The following is a 27,818-nucleotide window of genomic DNA, read 5'->3' on the forward strand; positions in this document are numbered from 1 at the left end:
GGAATGAAAGAAGGAACTTGGTGTATACCATAATTTTAAAGGGATGTGGTGATGATGGGGAGTCTAGTCTTAATCAGTGCTCCAAATTATTTATAGTAAGGAGTTAGTACAACCATATATTTTTATAACTTTTAATCTTTTGTAATGAAGAACAGATAGTATGCATATCAGAATATTAAAAAAAATACATGGAGAACGCCAGTATCCTAATTTCACCAAAGTAGAATCATATGTGGATCATCATGAATCATAACATTTGCCATTTCTCTACATATCTTTTCTAAAATCTTTCCCTTTTCCTACATCACACACTAAAGTGAACATGACCAAGGTTGATGGTTTTTGGATGGGGTAGAAGAAGGAAAGGAAGGAAGAGAGGGAGAGGGGATATGTAAAAGGTATGTAATATGAGATGTATAATACCCATAATACTATAATAATATACAAAAATATTAAAGTGATTTCGTGATGAAGAAGGACAGGAGTTTGCATATTCAGACTCAACTGTCATATTTTTCTCCTTTGCTAATTATGGTTAAATAGCTTTATGTTATTTTTTACATAAGTAAGCCTTTATAACAAGCCTATTTCTTAATTTTATTTCTTCCATATTGGTAAAGTTTTCTGATAATTTTTTAAGTTAATCTCATTCCTCTGGGTAAATTGAAGAAAAACAAGGCACATTTCAGTAGGAAATTTAATTTTTTAATTTTATTTTTTTTGGAAAGATTTTTAATTTATTCTTTAGAGAGAGAGAGTGAGAGAGAACACAAGCAGGGGGAGGGTCAGAGGGAGAGGGAGGAGCAGACTCCCTGCCAAGCAGGGAATCTGAAGTGGGGCTCAATCTCAGGACCCTGGGATCACGACCTGAGCCTAAGGCAGACACTTAACTGACTGAGACACCCAGGTGCCCCTCAGTAGGAAATTTTAAATCTGTACCTGCGTGAATTGTCTTTCCCGTAAAGGTGTGCCGAGATCAGGCAGCTGAGCCTCCTTGAGGAGGAAATTCAGAAGGTGGCAAGAGGACAGAAGTGTCCTGCAGTTTTGCCAGTGACGATCATACAAAGTTATCTAATGTCGGGAACTGGAAATGAGTTTAGCAACTATACATATAGGGGTCACAGACTCAAATGTGTCCAAGGTATTCAGATTTCATGTGTTTGTAAGCACAAAATGCGCTGAACAAAACATACCTGAGGGCCAAGTTCAGGCCCCTGGAAGTCCTGCTTTCATTTTCAATTGAAACAAAAATCCAAAGATGATGTTACTTGCCCAAGCTTTCCTGCTAGCGAGTTTTCTCCAAATCTCTATATCTTTTCTATATTCCTGTATTTTAATTTCCTAATTTCTTAATCCCATATTCTTTCCAGTTCTCTGTGTTGCCACCCTTAGCACATAAGGGGCAGTGAATGGCTTTTTCTTATGTTCCTGATGTCAGTCTCGAAGCTAATAGGGTAAGAAGAGAGGCGGGAGCTCTTGCCTGGGGATAAGACATTTGTGCCTAGGCTTGGTTATGAGGAGAGCTGTGAGAGCAGTTTTTCTTTTAATAAATATAAAAATTTGAAGTGTCATGTTTGGTTTTTTGTAGTTGTTATTAAAATAACCTGGTTTTTAATATTCTTTCACTTTGTCACGTTTTGATGTAGTGCACTAAAAGAAAAAAAGATAATGTTTTGGCAGCAAACGGTTCTGTTTTGAGAGTAGTGACCCAGATGTTTGCTTTAGAAGCAATAGGGCAAATGTACAGCCTGACCCTGGGACCATGAGGCCCGGAGTTGATGGTGCTGCCCTGCAGCAGGCTTGGAAGCTTTGGCATGGAAGGTGCTAGGAGGAGTGAGGTGTCATCTTGCTGACTGAGGGGGCAAAGCCGGACAAAGGCTTTGGACAGGACCAGTGTGAGGCTAAATGCTCTGCTGGGGAGGCTATAGGAAGGGGCGTAGGCTATAGATTTTCCTGTAAAAAAAAAGAAGACCGGGTATAATAACATGTGCTTCAGTAAAAAGGAAAGCAATACTATCCTGTGAGAGATACAAGCACATTTATGCATTTGAACATGTATGTGGCATCTGTGTGTGTATATATTTGCATGTGTAGGTGTCTATATCTATGAGTGTAGATAGCTACATAAATATACAAATCTATATAAACATGCCTATAGATAGAAATACAAACCCACACATGTCTGTGTCTCAGTTTGGATTCCCCCAGAAACAGACCCTGAGACAAGGATTTGCATGTAAGTCGTTTCTGTGGGAGATAGGAGTCTGGCAGAGGAGTGTGGTGATGAGATGAAGAGGGGAGGCAGCCAGTGGAGGGGATGTCACCAAGATGTCACCAGCCAGACACCAAGGGGATGTCTGTGTTAGACCGTGTGCTCGGCCAGAGTGCGCTCCTGCTGGGCAAACTCTGGAAGCCAGTGTGAGATTCACGCCTCGAGTTTCCTGCTTGAGAGGTAAGGGAGAGGAGATGTGTTTACAGCAACTCCCATCTGCTCCAGGGGGCTGCTGACTGGGTACCATTCTGAGGCTGCCGCTCAGGTGACAAAGTGGCCTCTAGCAGCAAGAGGAAGAAACCCAGGTGGCGGCAGTTGGAAGCCTGGCGTGCACACTCATGTGCTAAGTGTGGGAGGACGGGGGCGGGGCAGCAACACAGTCAGCTACAGCATATTTGTGTGTGTTTATGGTACCCAGACACACACAAACTACACTTTAATTTGTTTTTTGAGAGAGAGAGAGCATGCACACTTGAGCTGGGAGGGGCAGAGGGAGAGGGAGAGAATCTTAAGCACACTCCATGCCCAGTGTGTAGCCAGATGAGGGGCTAGATCTCACGACTCTGAGATCATGGCCTGAGCCGAAATCGAGAGTTGGATGCTTAACCAACTGAGCCGCCAGGCGCCCTCAGCACATTAATATATTTCTATCTCCGAATATGTTTGTATATATGTGCGTGTCTATGTATTATATGTATATATTCATACACACATCTTTAGAACACTGGAGCACCAGTGTTTTCTTTTGCTCCTACTGCTGCTGCCTGGTCTGGAATTCCTTTCTTTTCCTTCTTCACCTGGTGAGTGCTTGAGCTCTCAGAGTCGGTTATCATGATCCCACTGCAACTCGTTGACTACTTTGTTTCCCAGAGAGTGGCAGCAGTGTTTTCTCATCTGTGTTCCCGAGGCTCACGGCTCTCACTGGCTAGTTTGCCTGCCATCTTTTGCTCCCTCCTTCTCTCACACACACATGCACGCACACGCACCCCCACACACACTTCCAGGTAGCAGGTTGTAGCATGATTACTGGTTTATCTTACTTTGGTCCGTGTTTACACCGTATGCTCCATCAGGGAAAGAGCCATGTCTCCTAATGCACGTCTTTCTAACCTTGGTGCTTAGCGATGTGAGTGTTCAGTGATGTTAGCATTCTTTTATATTGCTGTCTTGTGACGTAGTACATTACAACCCAGTGATCTCTTCTCTTCCGGTGACAATTCTGCCCTTCTGAGCGGGCCAGCCCCTTCTTGCCTAGGAGAATGGCTATTGTATGTAGATAGCTCATTAGATTTCTGTTTGCCTGGGAGACACCTTAAGGATGTACATGCAAAGCATCCCTAGTGTATGTTAGCCATCTCTGATGGATGACCTTGCCAACTCTCTGAGGTGTTCCTCGCTCTCAAGTAAATATTGCATGTACCATGTGGCTTATATTTTATATCCAGCCCTTTTAGTTACACTCTCCAAATTTGTGAAAATTGGTCTACCCGTGTTTATGTGATGTGGTGACAGGGGCAGACCACCAGAAAGACATTTCATCTTCTTGAGATGGATTCCTTAGATGATGAAACAAATGCCTTACGCATGATTTTACATCCTTGATTTAGGTCAGAACAGTATATATGGCATTCCAGACAGTTGAGAACATGCTAACATTTGAAGATATCTGGAGAGGATTTCACAACCTCTTGCTCTTACTCATTCTAGAAGCAGAGCATCTAACATTTTTAGGTGTGAATATCATCATGACTCACAGAAAATGCAGTGCTTTCCTATCACTTGTTAAACTATATAATCCCCATTTACCCATTACATAAATAAGAGAGCCAAGAGAATTACTTCTCCAGAGTCCCAGTACTAATGGGGGGGGGCGGGTGAAAACTCGAGTTCTTTTGGCTGTTCCATAGAGTTGGCTGAGTCATACTGGAGTGCATTCCTTATGGCATGTGTTCAGTCTGAATAAGTCCTACATTCATTTTAAAATGGAAAGAAGATGATTCTTTCCTAACACAGAAGCAAAGTATTATTTATAAAGTATACCAAGCATTGGTTAAAGCACACATCTGTTTCTTTTTTGTTTAAGCTTGAGTTTTTACTACCTGCCTAACTGGACAGCACACAGTTCTGTATGCCTTTGTTCAGTCAGATTTTCAGGGAACAGGATGACGGCAGTTGGCACAGACATTTCTGTAAAATCCGATGTCTACAGACTTGTAAGACTAAAGACCAAGGTGCCAATGAGAGATGTTTGTGTACTCTTTTACCAAACTGTTTTAAGAACCCTATGGGCTCAGTGTTCTTGGAAATTCCTTACTGAAGGGAGTAAAGCCCACAGAGTTTGTAGGATACTCTTAAAAGAGTGGCAAGTCCTCAGTCTGCAAAACCAGCCAAATTAACTGGCCAAGATCAATTACTTTGCTGACAAAGGCGTATTAAGTTCAGAGGATTTTTACTAATAAACATGGGTTGTTAATGGGCTGTCTGTGATGAAGGAGCTGTACTTTATTGGCTCTTAGAAGCCATGAAGTCCATAAACACCTTTGCTCTCACTTACACTTTAGATACTGCAAAGTGCTGTCTCCCAGGGAAAGTGAAACTCCTCAGAAGGTTATTTGGAAAGAACAAAGCAAATGGAGATCTTCATGGTTCCTGCTCCTCTTAGACCAAATTCCTTAAGATGTTCTGCACAGCCTAGCATGATCCAACCTCTGCCAATCTCTCTGGCCTCATTTTTGGCGCTCCCATGTCCTCTCTGCTCTGGCCTCTGGGCAGATCCTCAGAGTCCTCACTACACAAAGTATGGACCCAACCAGCAGTGTTGGTCTCATGTGAGAGATTGTTAGAAATGCAGAATCCCAAGCCCTATCTCACACCTATTGAATTGATATGTGAAGTTTAATAAGATCCCAGGAATACTTACCTGCCAGATAAAATTTGAGGAGCACTGGTCTAATACCTCATGGCCTTTACCTGGGCTGCCTTTTCTTCTCTCCTTTCTTCTCCCTATCATCCCCCATACCTAGCTAACATGCACTCATCCTGCATTTGGAAGCCCAAACATTCCTTCTTTAGGGAAGCTTGATCTGATTCTCAAGATGAGATCAGGTCATGTTGCTAAACCTCTTAGAGCAGCCCGTACCTTACTTCCCAAACATTTAAAATGATTTGTAATTAGATTTTTTTTTATTTGTGATGATTTTATTTAACTCCACCAGGGTACAATGGTTTGTATCCTTACTGCTTGATATATAATGGGCATGCACAATAATTGCTGACTTCATGAACAAATGACCACTGACTTTGATTTTCCTTTCTTTCCTCATTGCCTCTCTCCCCCACTCTGCTACTTTAGTTTCCCCCTGCACATTTAGTCTTTGCAAGTTCAGCAGGGAATAGAGAGATGCACATCACGGTAGATGAGCTCAGAAAGGAAGATGGATTTATGTTCAGCTGCTGTAGTACTTATAATAAATTGCTTTGTATGGAATGCGGATGACTTCCCTGGAGATGTCTTCTTTGGAAAGTGCTCCTTAAGCCTCAAAGATTCCTACTACTCATGGCAGCAGGAAGATGCAGTGGCAGGAAGCACTTGCCAATATTCAGGGCAGAGCTTTGGAAAGAGAGCATGATTCTGTACCCTCAGAGTTGACCTTGCCCTGAAGTAAGGGGGAGACGTGTCCGACCTCTCCCTGTTCCAGCGTGTTCGGCTTCAGATTGCACTTCCCTATAATAGGAGGCAGTGGGATATCTCCTCATCTCTGTGGTCACGAAATGCCATGGCAATCCAAGTCCCATATTCCCACCACACTGCTGCTCCTCTTGCATGGGGACTTGGGGCCCTTCGTGCTTGAACCTTCTCACAGGGCCTCTCCCTGACTTGTTGTAATACGTGCAATTTGGCACATTTTAGATCCAGGCTGTCATTATGTCTTCCTTATCCACAGGGAGAAATTTGGCTACATCTGGGCAATAAATTGGAGAATTGAGCAATTATCAAGTGAATTGGATTAATGTGGGCAGTTTATCTAAATAATGTGGGCCCCAAGCCCTCAGAATAGTTTTCAAAGTAGTCTGAAATATTGGTATAATTGCTGCAGTCTTCTGTTTTGCGTTGTGGATGTACCATCACCTTGAGGACAAAACGTTCTTGGTTTTGAGCAGTCAGTTGAAAAAAAGAGTCTTTTCTTTAGAGTCTGGTTAGCACTTGACCACTAGGAGGGGACTCCAACTTCTTTAGGAAAGTGGCTGGCGCCATACTTGTCTTTGGCTAGACCATGAAGTTCTGAATCTTGGTGTTTTATGTTAGAATGAATCTGAGCAGCTGTGATCTGTCAGCTAAGACTACTATTGAAAGGTCTATTGTAATGCCATTCTCTTTAGATTGAATCCATAAATGTACAAGTATTGTTATGGGAGTGTCAAATTCTTGCTTCTTGAAAAGATCACCAAAACGACCTGTTTATAAAGCAAAACCAAGTGTATTGCTTAGTTTATGGATCATTACCTTGACAGAGCCTTAAAATTATGTCTTAGAAGGAAGAAGGCAAAGGTAAGATATTTATGAGCTTTGGGGAGCATCTAGTTTAAGGTGGGTTTTTCACTGTAAGGTCTTGATTTGGATTGGTATGATATACTAGTCTAGAATTGGTGGGAACAGTGAGGTAAGGGCTCCAAGGCATGTCTTAAAGAGTTCATGAGCCTAGATGAGTTATCTGTGTTACTAGTTGCGTACTTTCAACAGAGTTCCTGAAATCAACAGGAAGCTCAATTTTTTTGATGTTAAAAAGACTGGGAGTAACTATTGTATATTTTAAATCCTATTTCAGCCATGCCTCATGTGTTTTCAGTCCAAATACTGGATTTTAATCCCTACATATATCTTTATTTTTTTGTAGTTTCTAAGCTTTCTTATGCTTATTTCTTTATATAATTTATAACTGAAACAGCCTATAAAGTTATTTTTCTGCATAGGGAGGCACCATTTTAAAAATGAGCCCAATAGGGAAAATGGTTGGAAAGGAAATTTCTTGTACAACATTTGAGCATTCATAGGAAAACACATAGTTTGAAAAGAGATCAGTGAATGATTTATTTACAGAGGAATTACTGTTAATAATAGCTGCTTTTACTGTGTATACTCTGTGCCAGATACATATAATGATTTAATGTTAATTTTCAAAATTGTTCTGCAACCGAATAAAACATACAAATTGGCAAAAAAAATTTTTTTTCTGCAATCTAGGGAGGCATTAGCCCCCTTTTTTTGATGAAGAAAGTGAGATTCTGAGAAGTTTAATAGCTTGCCTAAGATCAAAGAGCTAATAAGAATTGAAATCTTGAACTGCTTGATTATAAAGCCACATGTCATTTCTCTCCCATCTTACCCTTCTTCCCCCAGACCAACCAGTGTAATTTTGAGATATTATGTATGATTGTAGACATTTGGAAGTGGGAAATGCCATTTGAATCTATGGAGTGAAGAGCAACCAGACTTTTTGAGGGAGAAATAATGGTGAGGTGAGCGTTTACAAAGAACCCCAATTTTGGTGCAAGAGGTGCAAACACAATAAAAGTGTGAATTACACTTCTCCTCTCAGAAGTTCACAAGTCTAAGCAAGTTTAAACTCATACCAGATTTCAGCCTTGGGTGTTCAGCCTAAGTATATGTCACTGTGATGCCAGAGTGGATGAAGAACCCGTATCTGTTACCCTCACATCAGTTGGAGAATGGAGACGCTATGATCTATAGTGCATTTCCTCGCCAAGAAATTATGAATATACAAAGAAAATGTGAGAGTTGCTGGGATAGAGCCATTCTCACTGCTTCTGCTTCCAAAGATGGATAGAAATAAATGTTTATCTAATGGGGCCCGTCTATCCCTTGCAGTAATCACCAACAGAGTTGAAGCAGCAATTTGGGATAGCCCTCTTTGGAGATTATATAGAGGAGTTGGGTTCACCTGGACACAAGGTTCAGTGGTTCTGTGAGTAGAAATTCATCCTCCTGGTAGAATGAAGCAAGTGTATAATTATTTTTGAGCATTTGCTTTCTACTGTCCATCTAAGAAGCAGATACATTTATATAATCGAGTGGAGTTTGGTATAGAGATTGAGAGCTGGTAGGAAAATGAGCTCAGTTGGTTAAATCTCCTCCCATTTATCCTTGCAAAGATCATTCCTTTAATTTTTTCCTCTCCCTTTTATTCTTTTTAAGTTGTGTCATGTGATGAGTCCTTTTTATCTCTGAAAAACCCAGGAAAGATATTGATTTTACTAAATGCTGAAGAATATCTTCTGTTTAGCCATTCCTCCTTCCATCTTTCCACCTCTTGCTTGTCTCTACAGCCAGCCAATCATTATTCATTTAACTGATTGTCTGCTATGTGTTAGATACTGTATTAGGCACTGAGTGCTCAAAGATGAAGGGGATTTCATTTTTTATCTCCAGACAATTATAGTCTATTGATTTGGGTGTATTAAAAATAAACCCCAAATCAAACTATCATGCAGCACATTTTTTGTGTGCAAAGTTTAAGATTATATTATATGATAATATGTGCTAACTGTAAGATAGATGATAATTATATAAATTCCAGATGGATTGAAAAATAGAAACAACTGTACAATTCAAAGATAACCACTGTTAATATGATTTGATATATTTCCTTCCAATCTTTTTTCTCCATATTTACATATAGTTATATAATTAGGTAGGATTACATCCTATATGCCATTTTGCATCTTGGTTATTTTCATTTATCATCATATTGTGAACATATCTCCATTTCATTAAAAAGTAATTGAAAATTGAAAAATATTTTTAATAACTACATAGTATTCCATCAGTATACTATGATTTATTTAGCCTTTTTTTTTTGGTATTAAAAAACTAATACTGTTTTCAGTTTTCACTGTTAATGAGTGACATGACAAACATCTTTGAGAATTAATCTTTCTTTGTTTCTCTGATTGTTTTCTTAGGCTAAATTCATAGAAGTATAATTAGTGGGTTGGGGATACAAACACTGCTGTGTCTGTGTGTGTGTGTTTTGCTAAAACACCTCATGTAAGTGGTGTCCTAATTTCTATTTCAATCTAAAGTACATAGGTGTATATATCCCTGCACCAAAACTGTTTTTCCACTTGAGAACCTTGTTTTCATTGGCATTTGACTTCTGGAACTGAACATTTTTCATACATCAATTAGTCAATTGTTATTCTGAGTGTTAGTGTTAACTAATTGTTAGTCAAGTGTTATTCTGTAACTTATGTTTTTATTTCTCATTTTTTATTGAGTGGTTAAAGTTCTATTGAAGTTTATGTATGTATGAAGGTATTAATCTCCTAGTTATGTTAGGTGTGTTTTTAAAAACACTGAGAAAAATGCTGTGTGTGTTGTTTGACCTTAGTGTGTATATTGCATGTTGGATAATGGCAGAGTTTGCTGAAATCCTGTGTGTTCTTCCAATCTTTTCTCTTCAAATCTTGATCCAAATATATTAATAAAGAGAAAAGTGAGTCAATATTGTTAGCTCCCAAATTTAATTAGTCCAAGACTTTTCTTGATTTCAGCTCCTCTCTTTCTGTCTCTGACCCCTTCGTTTTGAGATAGTGATCTTCTGTACTTGTTCCCAGGCTAAAGTGAAGTTATTCTTTGGGTTTCGACAGTGCCTCCTCCCTACCCTATGGCTCTGCAGCCTCCCACCTCTCTGTCTCTTCACAGCTTTCTTTTTCTCTCTCGGCTCAGACTGAGAAAGACCCCCCCCGCTTTCCAGGCCTGTTCATCCATTGGGGCTCTTGTTCCCATCCTTTCCCACCTTCCCTCCTTCTGTGTTTCAGATTTTGTTTCTTGTGGATAGGCATAATGTGCCTTATACCTTTGAGTGCAGTGTCTCGCACATAGGAAACAGTAAATATTTGACTAAATGCCTGGTCTTACACTTTCTGATTTGAGTATCCATGTTCTTGAAAATGAGTTATATGATCTAGAACCTTCTACCTTCCTACCTGGGACTTTGTTTCAATCTTGAAGGCAATAAGCTACATATTCACTTTTTTCTTTCAATGAGCATAGTGACATGAAGGGTTTATGATAAACCTGTAGAGGGAAGAGAATGCAATCTAAAGCATTTTAAAAAAAACTGGTGAGAAGACATCTGAGTGGCATTGTGAAGAGGTAGGGGTGGGGGTGGGGTGATCTCTGAGTCCTCAACCTCATGGGAGGGCAAATGTCAGAAAGTATCTCCCTGTGGTGTGGCAGGAAGGGAAAGGAAACAGGCATTAATAAAAGTGAGAAGAAATATCCCATTTTTTTTTTTAAGATTTTATTTATTTGACAGAGAGATAGAGAGCACAAGTAGGCAAAGCGGCAGGCAGAGGGAGAGGGAGAAGCAGACTCACCGCGGAGCAGGGAGCCTGATGCGGGGCTCAATCCCAGGACCCTGAGATCACGACCTGAGCCGAAGGCAGACGCCCAACCGACCGAGCCACCCAGGCGCCCCAAGAAATATCCCATTTTATCAACAAAATAGAATAAAATATTAGTGTTGTGATACTTTAGACTATTTCCAGACGTTTTTGATCTTTTCTCCATTATCACCATGAGAACTTAATTTTTAAAAAAAAATCGGTACTCTGGGTCTTGCTCCTCTCTTTGTCTTCTTGTTTCTGCTTTATGGCTCCCCCTCTCCTCCATTTCCTTTTCCATCTCTTTTTCGTTCCCTCCTGCTTCCATTTTACCTGTCATTTCCAGTCCTCCTGGAGGTATCCTGCTTTGGTTCTCATCAGTATCTTGGCATGATAGCCTGTTTCAGTAAAGTAGCATAATTCACTTTCATTGTCATCCTGGTCTCTCCTTGAATAACCATCCCAGAGTTCTGTGCACACTAGATATTCGGGAATTATCTTTTGAATGAGTTGATTACGCATTTTGGCACCTTTTAAATGTCATTCAGCTGTTCGATTTGGAGGGTGGCAGTGCTTTTGCGGTCCTGTGAATGGCTTCAATTACCACCATTCCCTTTGAGTGGAATTTTAAATGGTACCACTTGTTTCATGTAAGCAACAATGTGTTTGGATTGCAGGGAGCCACTGTCCTCCCAAAGATTGGGGGATACTGGACCACAGACACACAGAAGAATATTTCCCCTGAACATATCCAACATTGTCTTCTAAAGCCCATCTCTGAGCCTACACTGAGTCAGTGCAGAGAATCATCCCTTGTAAACCCACCTAAATTCTTACTGTGGTTTAGAAGGGCCAGCTTGAAATATTGAGCAGATTTTGCTGTTTGGAAAGGGGACAGGCCTCCAGGATTTGGATGAACCTTCTGTGCAAGGAGCACCATGAAATGTACAAACAACCCAGAGTTATATCCAGTGTCAAACATTATCTATCACGTAATTGTCTGCACTGCTGTTTTGCCTAGTGCCTCTTCTGTTCTCTGTGATACACATCAGAATCAGACAATGTGATCATGATTAACAGTATTCTGTTCCAGATGTCTTATGTGGGGACTTTTTAAACCCCTGAATATTGCTGTAGTTAAACACAAGTAAAAAACGTTACTCATAACGAACCAAAAGAAAGGCCATGGTTTGTCCATGACATTTTCTTCAGTGAGGGGGAAAAAGGTACCTGTTTCATTTTTGGTCTGATTAAATATAAATTTGTAGTGTAGTCAAATATCAATAGAAGCAATTAGCCATTATACGGCGGTATACTTTGGTTGTATTTTAAGAATGAAAATTCAATAATAGAAAAGCGACTTTTTAATTTCAAAATGAGTATGCAAAATTACTCTCACCACATCATTCATACCAATACTTTTTTTCATGCTTTAATCTGACAAAACAAGTTTTAATGTACTTCCACATTTTGGTTGTTGGGCTGTGTTGACTTTAGGGTTCTTTTCCCTCGCCAGTCTGAATTTATGAATGTGATTGGTAGATGACAGGAGTGACAGTTCTTGACATTGGTGGAAAATGTGTTTCTTTCCAGTTTCAAGTTCAAGAAAAGGAGAGGGAGGGGACTCTTGAGAATTTTTGGTTTTGTTATTAGGTTTTCAGCATCCATAATATTCATCAACAATGGACACAGCTGTCTTTAATAACTAAGCACACCAACTGAAAGAACAGAACGTGTGCCAGAAAAACATCAGGCTGTAAGGATTTTTTCCAGTGCAAAAATTTTCATATATTGAAGCAAGATTTCATTTATAACCAAACTGGATGTTTACTCTAAGCTTCTATCAGTTAAATAAAAGCATTTGACCAAGTGCTAGGAAAAGCGCAATGAAGTTTTGGTATTTTTAAAAGTTTTGCCTTTGGTACTGTATTGCTCTGGATGGTTTCAGAGCATGCAGATGTGTTCTGTCTCCCTTAGGGGGCATTGTTGTGGGCAAAGGTCACTGGCCAGCCTGAGGAGAACTGCGGTCCTGTCCTGCTTCTGTCACTGGCCAGTTTTGTGACCCAGAGCCTTCCCACTAACCTCTCTGAGACTCAGTTTCCTCATAAGTAAAACAAGAGCTTGTTAGAAACTTTTCAGTTGTATAATTTCCTGACTCAGAAAAGCTCTTAATTCTCCCAGGAAGCAAGTTATTTGATAGACTCTAAATACAGGTTAATGGGATTATTTTTTCTAATATAATAACAGGTCATCACTACATTTTAGAATTTACTTTTTTAAAAAAAATGCATTAATTTTTAATTTATTCATAGTTACATTCACTCCCTTTGTTATACATAGCCATGAGTTTTGACAAATGCACAGTCGCATATATTTTTAAATAGTTAATGTTGTTATAAATTATATTCAGAGATGCAAAAAAATCTACCTATTATTGTAGCTATACCACAAGTTATATTAAAAAACTAGAAAGATAAGTTAGTTTTGACTCTTCAGTCATAAAGCTTCTCTGAAATATCAGAACATGTCTGGTGCCTCCAATAAGTCTAGAATGAGGAGGAAGAGGCTCTCATCCATTTTGGATCTCATGAAGGTCTTCACTCATGAAATGTATTTGTGGGTTTTGTTTACAGAACAATGATTAGAACTAGAGGAAGCTTTTCTTCTCCCCCCCCCCCCCCCCCCCCCCCCAGGATAAGGGTAAGACAGTACAATAGGATGGTAGTGAGAGCCAGGAATAGAATAGAACTCCAGTGGCTGGGTTCTCTCACTCGTGTTGCTGAATATGTAGGTTGTAGTTTATTATACGACCCTAGATTCATTGCTCAGAGATGGAAAGGCATTTCAGTGGCTTGACATGTTTCCACATTAGTATAAAACCAAGTAGTATGAGATTGAGGGTTTTCTGGAAGAGTTTTGAGGTTCTCTAAGGAGAATCCCCTGACCTTTCCAGCTGTGTTTGTTCCTTGAGACCTGTGCAGATGTTAAGTGTTCCTTCCTTCTCCATGTTAACTCTTGTTTCTTTCTGATCCCAGGTATTGTCCAAATGTTGGTACAGAAGAGGCTTGAGTTTTCCATAGGGTAGGGTAACCATGACCATAGTATTAATAGAGTCAGGGGATAACAGGTGAATTCTGTATAATCCACCTGGGATCTGGCCAATGGGCTCTGGTGGGAGGACATAGTCTTTGGAGTCAGTGGGGGTAGGGATTTAATTCAGCTCTGCTCCTCTAGCAAATGAATATACCCCTGAGCCTCACTTTCTTCATTCATAAAATAAGGGACCACTTCTTGGCAAAAAATATCCAGGAACCTTATGTTTTTTTCTGCCATCTAAATATGGTTGCCATAGCAAACAGGACCTACAAAGCTAATCCATCTTGGAAGAGTTTTAAGCAAAACGGAAAAGATAAGGATCTCTTGCATCTTGCTGTAGAAATAAAATCCGAGATTTCAAAGAAAATTTAGGGCTTTGGAACCCCAAACACCCCCACTCCCATTTTTTTTTTCTTACTTAAATAAAAGAAGTCCCATACAGCTGTGAGGATTTCATGGGATGGTGCATACAAAGTGTCCTGCCTAGGGGCGCCTGGGTGGCTCAGTCGTTAAGCGTCTGCCTTCAGCTCAGGTCATGATCCCAGGGTCCTGGGATCGAGCCCCACATCGGGCTCCCTGCTCTGCGGGGTAGCCTGCTTCTCCCTCTCCCACTCCCCCTGCTTGTGTTCCCTCTCTCGCTGTGTCTCTCTCTGTCAAATAAATAAAATCTTTAAAAACAAACAAACAAACAAACAAAAACCACAAAGTGTCCTGCCTAGTAACAGCACTTAGTAGATGTCTCCCTTTCTTGCAGGGCTGAATAATTTTTAGTTATAGTGCTTTCAATGGTAACTGTTTGAATTTAGGACATTAATTTGTATATCGAACCTAAATGTTTTAAACCAAAATTTCCTGGATTAGTTTTCTGAGAAGAAACCTACCAGATAGCTTCTCAGTGTCTGATTATCGCCTTCCTACACAAGGTGGCACGAACAAGCTGCCTCTTTGCCTTGAAATGCCAGTGCCTTTCTTTTTGCTCACAGGGAGACAGTATTCTTCAGTCTGAGTCATTCTTTCTCTTCATTAAAGGAGCTGTTAGGTCTCCTCAGCCACCTTGGGAAATTCTAGACACTGTTCTAGTAGCATTCCAACCCTGCTCTGTCCGGTGAAAACAAAAGTGAGCCACATTTGCAATTTTTAATTTTCTAGTAGCCACATTGAAAGAAATAAGAAAGAAAACAGGTGAAATAAATTTAATAATACACTGTATTTAACTCATTGTATCCCAAATATTATCATTTCAATATGTAAGCATTATAAAAATATTAATGGGACATTTTACATTCTTCTTTTCTTTTTTCATACTATGTTTTCACCTTCTGGTGTGTATTTCATACTTAAAGCCCTTCTTATTTCAGACTAGCCACATTTCAAGTACTCAGTAGCCCTTTGGGGAGTGGCTACCATATTGGACAGCACAGGTCTAACCAATGCTGGAAGGTACAGAAGAAGCAGGTCCCATATTCACACTCAACAGGACCTTCCCTCCTGCCCAATACCATCACATGCCACATTGATATTCTATTTGCGGATTTCCGGGTTGATATTGTGCCAAGAAACTAGGGTGAAGTAAAAATGGAAGTTAGTTACCAGCTAGAATAATCCTTTCTAAGGGTTTGCCTCTTTCTGCTCTGAATCCTCCATTGGTATCCTTTCTTTTTCAGAGTTAAAGCTAAAGTTCCATCCCCAAACTTATCTTCCAATGCTCCCCGCTCACATACACCTTTCCAGACACGCTAGGCTTCTTGCGATTCCTCAAACATGTCAGACACTCTCATCTCAGGTCTTTTGTATTTGTGGAACCCTCTGCCTGGAATGTTCATCCCCAGATGTCCAGGTCTGGCTCCTTCATCTCCTTCAAGCCTTTGCTTGAATATCACCTTCTTAGTGAGGTCTTTCTTCACCAATGCCATCTAAAATGGTGACCCTACTTTGCTGCCAACTCCCTCTGCCATCTGACACTCCTTATCAAATTGATCTTGTCTGTTTTTTCCTGGAGCTTTTTTATTGCTATCTGATAAGTTTGTTTTTTTCTCTATCATTCTCTTTTTCCCCCCTGCCCTGGTAGAATACAAGCCCCGTTAGGGCAGGGACGCTGTTTTGTTCATGCTGTATTCCTACTATCTAAAACTGAGCTTAGCACATAGTAGGCACTCAACAAATATTTGCTGAGGGATAAATGGATGAACAATACCAAGCCTTTGATATTTCTAAGAATGCAGAATTCCAATCATAGTATTTACCAACAGTTGATTAAAATTTGTGAAAGTTCTGAATACCACCCTGCCCAAGATAAGTAGCTTAATTTGCTTAATTTGGAAAATACAATCAAATCATCCATGCATTAACTTTTTTTCCGATTTGCAAGGTCCACTAACAGACTTTTACATTGTTGTCCAGGTCAGCTAGACCCCAGTGGGAGTCTGGTCAGTGCCCTCAAACACAGACTCTGCTCGATTTTAAATGGTGACTTGTTGGAATGTCCTAGCAGATTCAAATTAAATTCAAGCAGAGTTCCCAAATGCTTTTCCTTCTTTGGAAGTAGATACTTAAGAATTCTCAAAATTTAGGAACTCTCAACTTGAATATTTAATGGAGGCAGGTTGGATTACCGCCTCTATCTTTATAAATCTTCAAACAAATCTTTCCCGTCCAGTTTTAGCACGGTGCTTGAGAACGTTGTGAACATGTGCACAGGGTCAAGGCTGAATGGTAAGAAGGGCTGTTTGTTGTTGGCTGGATTCATGTGGGGAGCAGCGCTAACCATGGACTTGTGCAGCCAAACAGCGTGATGTGATCCTCCGGCTGCAGAGAGCCCTGCCAGACGCCCGAGTCTGGCGCAGCGGCTGCCTGGCTCTTCAGAGGAAAGGCCCGTCTAATTTAGAAGCCAAAAAACTTTCTTTTGTCTTCCTTGTGTTTTCTCCAAGAAGGTGAAGTTTTGAAGGCCTCATTAGGAGGGAAGTGTGTGGTGTCAGAGAGGCTGTCAGGATTTTCTAACTTGTAGTATGGAGGTTAGCAAGGAGCTCTCAGTACCTCTGTCCTCTCTCCCTGTCTGCTCTCAGTCCCTGAACATAAAATTGGCAATGACCATAAATATATTTCACACTAAGTCATTCTTTCTAGCAGGGGAGTGGCCTCTTACCATTTTCTTACATGTTCCCAGAGAGGAAATCAAACCTTTGTCAACAGTTTCAGAGTCAAAACTCAAGACTGAAGTTTCTAGGCAATGAATCCCTTTTCAACTTCCCTTTACCCTCCTGGGTGCTGGGAACACAATGGGTTTTATATGCTGAGAATGTGCCATTTGGTGAATGAGAATTTAGAATTATAAGTTAAGAAGGTCCTGTGGTTAGTTTAAAATTTGGTAAGATAGTTTTGGATTAAAACCAACAATCTCAAACTTTACAAAGGTATGTCATCCCCCCATAAAAAAATAATCAAATATAGGAAGGTTCTTAAACCTTATTTTTATTATGTAATAATTCTTATACTCTCAAATTTTAATTAATGTGAAAAAGACTTTACCATACTTACTGGTTTATACCATTCGAGTGTTTACAAAAGATATAGTTTGACAAGAACTTTTGAATTCATTCAGAGAAAGGATATTTTGCCCTGAAATCAGTTTCTCCTTTCTTGTGAAGAGGCTTTCCTTCTGAGGCCCTCAGTTCTGACCTTATAATCTAGATGGGAAGATGATATCCAGTCCGTTGACTGTTTTCTTTATGACCTTCCCACAGTCCTCATTGAATGAGTACAAATGTACTTTAAAGGCTGATGTTAAACTATGCATAAGCCTGGGGCTTGGGGGTGATGGAAAGACATGATGGAGGGAAGGAGGGAGGCCATAGAGAACTCATTTTATCTTCCAGTCCTTTTTTTTTTTTTTTCATTTTTTTTTTTTTAACTGTCTGTTTTCTTCTTTTAAATACCTCTTTGGTTTCTCCCACCTCCTCAAAACTTCAAAGGTAACCATGACTGTAAGCAAGTTGGGAGACCTTCCCAAACTTTCTAGTGGAAGGTATCCTATCCAGAGCTTTATGGTCAAGATCTGTAAGAGTTTTGTATTTGTCTGTCACAACTTGGTTAATAATTGTGTTCATTTTTCTGATCTACTAAATGACCCATTTATAATTTTTTTCCGTAACAAACCTATGAATTATAAAAAAATTCGTATGTTGAGAGAAGAGATGAGTTTAAAGACAGCTTGATCAAATTATATTTGAAAAGGAGCTATGCGGCTCAAATAATCCCAAGTTCTTACTACCCCTGTGACTTTAGCATATATTTTTTTAAAGATTTATTTATTTATTTTAGAGAGAGAGAGAGAGCAAGCACACAAGCAGGGGGAGGGGCAGGGGGAGAGGGAGAGAGAAAAAGAATCCTCAAGCAGACTCCCTGCAGAGTGTGGAACCCGACAGGGCTGGATCATGATTTGTGCCGAAATCAAGAGCTGGCTGCTCAACCAAGTCGACTGAGCCACCCACATACACTGACTTTGGCATATTTTAATGTAGGAAGTGAAACCATTCATTCATTCCTTCACCCATTCATGTAATAACACTTTTTTACTTTGGACCTACTGGAATCGATAGCCTGACTGTTCTAAGTGCTAGGAGGACAATAGTGAGCTAGAAAAATAAAAATGTCCACCCTATATTCTAGTGGGCAAGGTAGACAGCAGAAACGGTGAAATATATGTATGTCAAAGAGTGAAAAATGCTAAGGAGAGAAGCAAAACAGAGAAGGTGGAGAAAATGTGTTGGGGTGGGGTGGACAGTGATCTTAAATAACGGGGTCAAGAAAGGGCTCACCATTGCCTCACTAGTGTATTAGTGTATTATACCCCAAACTCTACTGTGTTTGCAACGAATAGACATGTGTCTGTTCGGTGAAAAGAGGAGCTGATAATTAAGAAATCTCCAGAGATTTGTCTAGATCAAATAATGAATTCAATGTATATAAGTGTATGGATTTCATACTGCTTATCCCTTTATGAACTGTAAACTGACCCTTTGAGTCATGGCCATTTTAGGGCTTGCTGTTCTGTGATTTTTTTGAGAAGTTACTGATGCAGAGGAATTTTGGGTAAACGTACTTTTGATATTTCACCCACAAAAAATGCTTACACAAAAATGAAGAAATAGCACCACCATTCTAAAGAAACAAACCTGCCCTCTTAAGTAATGGTTGAAACATTATCTATGTAGTACTCCAATAAAATATGTTTAAGCTGAACCTTATTATGAGGAAACAGACAAATCCAAATTCAGTCCTGGCCCATATTCTTTTTTTTTTTTTTTTTTTTTAAAGATTTTTTTTTTTTTTTTTGACAGAGAGGGAGATAGCGAGAACAGGAACACAAGCAGGGGGAGGGGGAGAGGGAGAAGCAGGCTTCCTGCCGAGCAAGGAGCCTGATGTGGGACTCGATCCCAGGACCCCGATGTGGGACTCGATCCCAGGACCCTGGGATCATGACCTGAGCCGAAGGCAGACGCTTAACGACTGAGCCACCCAGGCGCCCCCTGGCCCAGATTCTTAAAAAATGTCAGTGTTGTGAAGGAAAATAAAAATTTGGGCAACTGTTCTAGATAAAGTAGATGAAAGAGACATGACAACTAAATGCAACACATGAGCATGGACTAGATCCTGGATTGAAGAAAATACTTTAATAGACATTTTTAGGAAAATTGGGAAGATTTGAAGATAGACTGTATTTTCGATGATAGTACTGATTGATATTAAATTCCCTGCGTGTGACATTTGCATTGTGGTTATAAAGGAAAAAGGAAAGTGTTCTTGGCCTTAGGAGGTACATGCTTAATTGCTTAATTAAGGGTAGGATGTTTACAAATGAGTTTTAAACAGTTCAGAAAAAAGTCTCTTTCTCTGCCTGAAAGTATTGCAAAATACTAAAAACTGGTGTTTCTAGGTGAAGGGCACGTGGGTGTTCATTGTATTATTCTTTTTTTTTTTTTTAAAGATTTTATTTATTCATTTGAGACATAGAGATACACAGAGAGAGAGAGCATGAGCAGGGAGAGAGGCAGAGGGAGAGGGAGAAGCAGGCTCCCCGCTGAGCCAGGAGCCCGATGCGGGGCTTGATCCCAGGACCCTGGGATCATGACCTGAGCCGAAGGCAGAGGCTTAACCATCTGAGCCACCCAGGCGCCCCGCATTGTATTATTCTTGCAACTTCTCTGAAGGCTTAAGATTTTTTAAAATCAAGTGTTGGGCAAAGAATTGGACGTGGTTGTAAAGTTATTTTTTTGTCATTTTATCAGCTAACTTGTGTCACCATTGGTATGATGTTAGCTGTGGCTGTTTTTGTAGATGCCTTTATCAGGTTGAGGAAATTCCTTTCTATTTCTAGTTCATTGAGTATTTTTAATGTAAATAGGTGTTGGATTTTGTCAGACGTATCTTGTGCATTTATTGAGATGATCATGTGGTTTTTGTCCTTTGTTTCATAAATATGGTGTATTACATTGATTAATTTTTGTATGTTAAACCAACCTTTCATTTCTGGGATAAATCTTACTTGGTCATTGTGTATTATATTTTTTACATGTTGTTGGGTTCAATTTGCTAGTATTTTGTTGATTTCTGTGTCTATATTTATAAGGGATATTAGTCTATAGTTTTATTTTTTTGTGATGATGTTTTTGTTTTTTCATCAGGATAATAATAGCTTTATAAAATGAGCTGGGAAGTATTCTCTCCTATTTTTTGGAAAACTTTGTAAAGGATTTGTGTTAATTTCTCTTCAAACATTTGGTAGAATTCAATACTGAAGCTATCTGGGTGTGATCTTTTCTTCACGGGAAGTTTTTTGATTACTGATTCAGTTCTTGTTAGAGATCTATTCAGATTTTTTATATCTTCATTAGTAAGATTCAGGAGTTTGTGTGTGTCTAGAAATTTGACCATTTCATTGTAGATCATCGAGGTTGTTAACATACAATTGTTCATAGCATGCTCTTGTAATCCTTTTTATTTTTGTAAGGTCAGTAACAATGAGCTTTCATTCTTGATCTTAGTAATTTGAGTTTTCTCTCTTTTTTTCCTGTTCAGTCTCTCTGTTCGGTTTGTCAATTTTTATTTGTTTCTCAATTCCACCATGACCACCTTCTTTTTATTAAGTAGATATATTTTAGCCATATATATATATAGTAATTTCATATTCTCTACATATGAAATAATAATTATATATATATATATATAAAATTTCCGTAGTCATTTTCTTAGTGGTTTTCCTGGAGATTGTAATTAACATCTTGATTTAAAAATATCTAGTTCAGATTAATGCCACCTTAATTTCAATAGTATATAAAAACATTGTTCTAATATAGCGCTGTTTTCCTCTTCCTTTCTACTGTTATTGTCAAACAAATTATATCTCTGTAAGTTACAAGCTATCAACACAGTTTATTATTTATTGTTTTATATAGCTTCCTTTAAATATTATAGGAAAAAAGGAGTGAGAGAAAAATATACATTCATACTGTCTTTTATATTTATCTATATAGTTATTTTTAATGGTGACCTTTATATCTTCATGTGGATTTAATTAATGCCCTTCCATTTCACCCTGAAGGACTCCTTTTAGAATTTCTGGTAGAGTAGTTCTTCTAGCAGTGAATTCTCTTAGTTTTTATTTATTTGGGAATGTCTTGATTTCTTCTTTGTTTTGAACAAGACTTTTGCTGTATGTAGAATTTTTGGTCGACTTTTTTTTTTTTCCTTTTATTACTTGGCATATGTCTTCTGGCCTTACTGGTTTCCAATAAGAAATCATCAGCTTATTTTATTGACAATCCCTTGTATGTGATGAGTAATGAGGGAAGATTCTCTCTTTGTTTTTGTCTCTCTATAGTTTGACTATTATATATTTGTGGATTTCTTTAAGCTTGCTCTATTTGGAGTTTGTTGAATTTCCTGGATGTGTAGATGAATGTTTCTCATCAAATTTGGGGAAATTTTGAACATTATTTCTTCATGTATTCTTTCTGCCTTTTCCTCTCTCTTCTTTCCTCCCATTATTTATATTTGCGACAGCTCCTGGTGTCACACATATCTCTGAGGCTCTGCTTAGTTTTATTTATTCTTTTTTCTTTCTGTTCTTCAGACTGGATTATGGCACTTGATCTGTCTTCAAGTTCCCCAGTTCTTTCTTCTGCCAGTTCAAATCTGCTCTTGAGGCCCTGTAATGAATTATTATTTTTTATTTTTTATTTTAAAGATTTTATTTATTTATTTGACAGAGAGAGACACAGCGAGAGAGGGAACACAAGCAGGGGGAGTGGGAGAGGGAGAAGCAGACCCGCAGACCAGGGAGCCCGATGTGGGGCTCGATCCCAGGACCCTGGGATCATGACCTGAGCCGAAGGCAGATGCTTAACGACTGAGCCACCCAGGTGCCCCTGTAATGAATTTTTTATTCCAATTATTGTTCTTTTCAATTCCAGTATTTTTATTTGGTTCTTTTTAATAACTTTTCTTTATAGATATTCTCTCTTTAATGAGACATCATTCTCATACTTTCTTTTCTTCTTGAGACATGATTTCTTTTAGTTCTTTGAACATATTTATAATACCTGAATTAAAGTCTAAGAAGTACAGTCTTTGAGCTTCAGCAAGGATGATTTCTATTACCTGCTTTTTGTGTATATGTGTGTGTAAGCCACACTTTCCCGCTTAGTTGTATGTCTCATTTTTGTTGTTGATGCTGAAAAGTGGACATTTTAAATAATGCAATATAATAGCTCTGAAAATTAGATTTCCTCTTTCAGGGTTTGTTGTCATTGCTGTTTGTTTTTGTGGTTGTTATTGTTACTTTTTGTTTATTTGGTGAATTTGTTGGACTAATTCTGTAAAGTCTGTATTTTTTGTCACGTGTGGCCAGTGAATCTCTGCTTACTTTAGTTGCCAGCTCTTGATTGGATAGAGATTTCCCTGAGTGTCTTGAACCAATAGGTCTCCCAGCCTTTGCCAAGCGGCTCTGTGTGTGTGTTGGAGCATGCTTTCAATATTCTAGCAGGAAGTTTACAACACTACCCTGTCCTTAACTTCTTGATTGTGCAAAGCCTCAAGGTCAGCCAGATGTGAGAGATTTAAGCCTTCTCAGGTGTTTCCTGGGAATGCATACTGTCTTGTACATGTGTGTGGCTTTCTAGATTCCCAGGATTATGTAGGATCTTTTCAAAATCCCATATAGATAACCATTCCTTTTAAGTTTTTTGGTCAGTGTTTTGTTAACCCCAACTGGTGATGCTGCTTTAGGCTGCTGCTATGTTAAACAATTACTACTGATCATTTTTAACAAATGCCTTGGGGATAAGATAGAGTGAGCTTTGAGTTGGAGATAAGTACAGATAAATTCTGAGAGTGAAGTTTTTCAGTAAGCTCTCAGACAGATGAAATAGTGACAGATACTCGGGAGGGGATAGTTGGGGAACTCTAAACCCATTTTTCTCACTCTAGTGGCTGCTAGGCTACTATAGGTGTGAGACAATCGGCTTTCAAGGCTATAGTAGAGCTGGGTAGAGAGGGACAAGATTAGTGTAAGTTAAAATGCCATTAAACTTGGTGGTCTTATTGGAATTTGGTTATTTTTCCTTAATAAATACTCTTCAGATTGTTGCAAGCCTTTATTCTCCAGAGCTGTGAAAATGATGATATAATTTTGATGATTTTCTCATTGCTTTATGGTGGTGTGAATTTTCAGAAGTCCTTACTCTACCATTCTGGAATCTGTAAACTGTTCAGAACCATTTTATGTTACCTTTGCATTTCATTTTATCAATTAATTTTATTTAAGTACTGGGAAAGCCCTTGAGGTTAAATCTTTTCTTGTGTCCTTAAGTTTTTCTCTAAGGTAATATATTTTTAGAAATATGATCACTAGGTCAAAAGATATTAATATTCTTAAATTTTTTGTTATGCTTTGCCAATTTGTGTTACACAGATACTCTCTTAATTCACACTTTAGCTCTTCGTATATGTAATAAAGGTGTGTTTTCCTGCATGTTTAGCAACTCTGGATATTATAACATATATTATTTTTCTATTATGAAGTTAGAAACTACAGAGTTCTGTTCCATTTTTTTCTTATTTAAATAAATCACTGTAACAACTAGGATAATGGCCAAAATATGATCTAAATAAAAATAATAATTTTTTTCTGAAGTAATAGTTGTCTTCTCTATTTAAAAACATATACATAATGCTAATTTCACTTTAAAAGCCCTAGAAAAATATAGATAAAATATGAAGAGTTTTTAAATTCTGAGAGAGATGTTGGTTTATGTCTTTTTAAGTAAGGCTTAGGTTTTATAGTGCATGAATGAATCCCTAAAATCATCATGTATTTTTGGCTAGGTTTTACTGGAAAGGAGACCTTACCAAACTCTGTCATTTGCCAAGTAAAAGAGGAAGAATAATAAAACCAGAAGGCAGATAAAAGCAAACAGCCAGAGCTAAATTGATGAATACTCCAGAAATTAAAATTACTAATCTGTGATATTTTCTTTGGGTGATGCTATGGCTGCTCGGAGCAGGAGGTGCTAACCCTAACCCTAACCTAAAGTCAGGTCACTGATATATATATATATATATATATTTTTTTTTTTTAAAGATTTTATTTATTTATTTGACAGACAGAGACATAGCGAGAGAGGGAACACAAGCAGGGGGAGTGGGAGAGGGAGAAGCAGGCTCCCCGGTGAGCAGGGAGCCCCATGTGGGACTCGATCCCAGGACCCTGGGATCATGACCTGAGCCGAAGGCAGACGCTTAACGACTGAGCCACCCAGGCGCCCCAGGTCACTGATATATTATGCCTAACTAGCAACTGGGTAGTTTTGACAGATGGACATCACTACTCATCATGAGTTCCCAGATATCTGATAGTGGTGGTGTATTGGGAAACAGTGATGTTTCTCGAACATCTGTATATTGTAATTTATCCCTCCTTCTTTGGGATGCAATTGGAGAGAACGTCAAGAATTTGGTGGCCATAGTTTGACTGTTAGTGCAAATTGGCACATTGACAAAGCAACCAATTCACGTTTTATGTGATTGTTCTCTTGTTTGAGAAATGGAGAACAGACCAGAATGAGGGAGATTTGTTAAGCACATTGACTCTTCTACCTGTTTAAGAGTGGACCCGGCCTTATCTGCTAACATACCTTCTTAATGTGATTTTCTGAGAATTTTTTCCTAGATTAAGTCAGGATTCAATGAGTGGTGATGAAACTATGCCTTCCTATATCTAATTCACCGTATTCCTTAACATAAATAAAATAAGATAAAAACATAGAACCTTAGCATTGGAAAGGACATTGAAATAGTCTGCCAAGATAGATCCTGGGCAAGTTGTTTAATCATAGAAGAATTTTCTTCTCCATATAATGAAGGGATTGTGATAGTGATACTCAAATCTTTCTATGCCCTGCTTTTAAGGGGGTTAGAAACTTTATACATATTGCATTAAAATTAAAATTTTAATTGTTTGAATATGTTTCATATATACATGTACATTTCTAAGGTACAAGAAGATAGATTGTGAAAATTAAGTCTCCCACTCACCCCTGTCACTCAGTCTCTTCAGTTACCGGGTTTTTGTGTATTCTTCATAAATAGTCTATGCATATACAGTCATAACCATATTCATTTCCATTTATATATACCTAATACCCTTGCAAATGGTAGTATTTTATATACTGTGTTATATGTTATTTTTTCCACTTATTTATATATTGTATATTGTTCTGAATCAATGTATTTAAGCACTGCTTCATTATTTTAAATGGCTGCATATTATTCCATTTATAGATAGAGGATAATTTATTCATGGATATAGGGTAATTTATTTATGGATGTAAGTACATATTCTTTACAGTCTTTTGATTTTATAAACAATGATATAATTAATACATATCCGTACATATTTCATTTCACATATGTAAAAATATTTCTTTAGGATGAATTCCTAGAACTAAAGTTGTTGGATCAAAGTGTACATTTTAATTGTTTTTGGATATTGCCACACCGCTCTCCATTGAAACTGTAGTGATTTTTACCTTCACAAACAGTGTGTGAGAGTGCCTGTTGGTCTGTTCCTTGCTAACAGAGTATTTTTATAGTTTTATTTTGTCAACATGATTGGTGAAAAATATTATTTCATTGTAGTTTTAATTTGATTTTCTCTCCCTACGAGTGTAGTTTAATATTTTTTTTTAAGTACTGCAATTCATCACCTTTAAGGAGCCATTGATTATAAGACTCATCCAGATTTCAGAAATGCTAACATATAACAAGCAAACTTAGAATTGATGAAATATGATATTTGAGCCATATATATTTCCATTTTTGTTAATTTCTTTTATTTATTTCTCTACTGGCTTGTTGATCTTTTGTATTGATGTCTAAGGGCTTTTATAAATTAAGGAGACTGGCCCTGTGTCTGTGATATGTGTTACATTTTGCAATTTTTCATTGCCTATTCTGAATATTTTTTCTTGTGGAATATTTTAGTTTTTATGTAGTTAAATTCATTCAGCTTTCCTTTATTAGGTTCTGCAATTGTGTCACTATGAGGAAGGACTTTCCCTCTCTAAGATTAAAAAAATATTTTTCCCAGTTTTTTTCTTACTATTCGATTGTTTTATCTTAGTATTATGTTACTCATCTTTTCATAGTTTTCCAGAATTTTCTTATTATTTTAGCCAATTTTAAACAGTCCGTTTAGTTCTAAATAGCATCTGGTTTATATATTTATTGCAGTCATGCTTGGACTTTCCCTATTAACCAACATGTCATCTGACAATAATAATTTTTACTTCCTCTGTAAAATGTGTATATGTTCCAATTCCTCTCTTATACAATTGCTGACTGGCCTTTCAAGAACAATGTTAAATGGTACTGGTGGTAGTGGATGTCTTTGTCTTTTTCCTAAATTGAATGAAAATATCCCCAGTGTTTCTCTGGTATGCATGGGGTTGGTTTTTGGGTTGATAGAGGATCATGTTAAGGAAGTATCCATTCAATTCTGTTTTATTAGGAGTGAAATTATATATGAAAGCAGAATTCTTGAATGTATTTATTATCGAATGCTCTGAGCTTTAGACTTTTTTTTTTTTTGAACTCTTAAGGACTGGAAAAGGAGATGAAATAACTCTTCTGAAATGACCCAAACTGTGCTTCATGAAGGTGTTCTGTTAGTGGAAGGGGGACTGACTTTCCATTTGCTCTAGTAAGGGCCACCTTGGTCATTGCATGCAAGACAAGTATGTTAATTATTGCCCCCTCCCCTGCAAATAGCAGAGTTGGCTATTTAACAATATCATTACTATCTTTATAATGACACTGAGTGCTTAATATAATGAAATATAAAAAATAAATATAATAAATATAATAAAAGAGTGAGAGTGTCCTGTGGCTGGAAAAATGTGCATACCTACACAAAGTTTATAAATGTGTGAGAGAAGTCATTATCTTTGGTTGCCCTTTCTGGAGAGAAATGTGATGGAAAAAGCTGCTCTAAACTAAGGCAAAGATTTCCATGTCTCCTCTTTTGAACTGTTCAGTTAGTTTTCAGGCTTTGTTTCTAGAAAATTAGAAATTCCTTGACCCACTTTTTCTTTAAAAGCATCACTTTGCTTTTACCTCTAGGCTTGTACTGTGATTCTGTGTTGCCTGGTTGCTTGTACACAAGAGCAAGAAAATGGTCATCAAGTATTTTTGTTGAAATAACCCAATTTTAGAAGGAAGGTGACCTTTCAGGTAATTCTGATAAGATGCCATGTTTCTGTCTCCCACCTTCGCCCCAGGGTCAGCAGGTAAACAGTTTCTTCCAGCTGAAAATATGTTTATACATCCACCCTCTCTCACATGTCTTATAAACCATACACTTCTTCGAGCATGCCATGTCTTCTCCCCTCTGTGACTCAGGACATGTGGTTTCTTATGTTGGCAGTGTTTTCCTTCAATTCCTTTTCTGTTTACCTTTGAAATTTAGCTCAGATGTCATCTCCCGAGAAGC

General features: G+C 38.2%; 1 protein-coding gene across 1 annotated transcript in view; it reads left to right on the forward strand.

The window, feature by feature from the left end:
* Positions 1-27,818, forward strand: part of BMPER (BMP binding endothelial regulator) — a 243,759-nt gene that overhangs the window by 65,413 nt on the left and 150,528 nt on the right. The window lies entirely within an intron of this gene.

The sequence above is a fragment of the Neomonachus schauinslandi genome, chromosome 12, assembly GCF_002201575.2.
Source record: "Neomonachus schauinslandi chromosome 12, ASM220157v2, whole genome shotgun sequence".
Classification (NCBI taxonomy): Eukaryota; Metazoa; Chordata; class Mammalia; order Carnivora; family Phocidae; genus Neomonachus; species Neomonachus schauinslandi.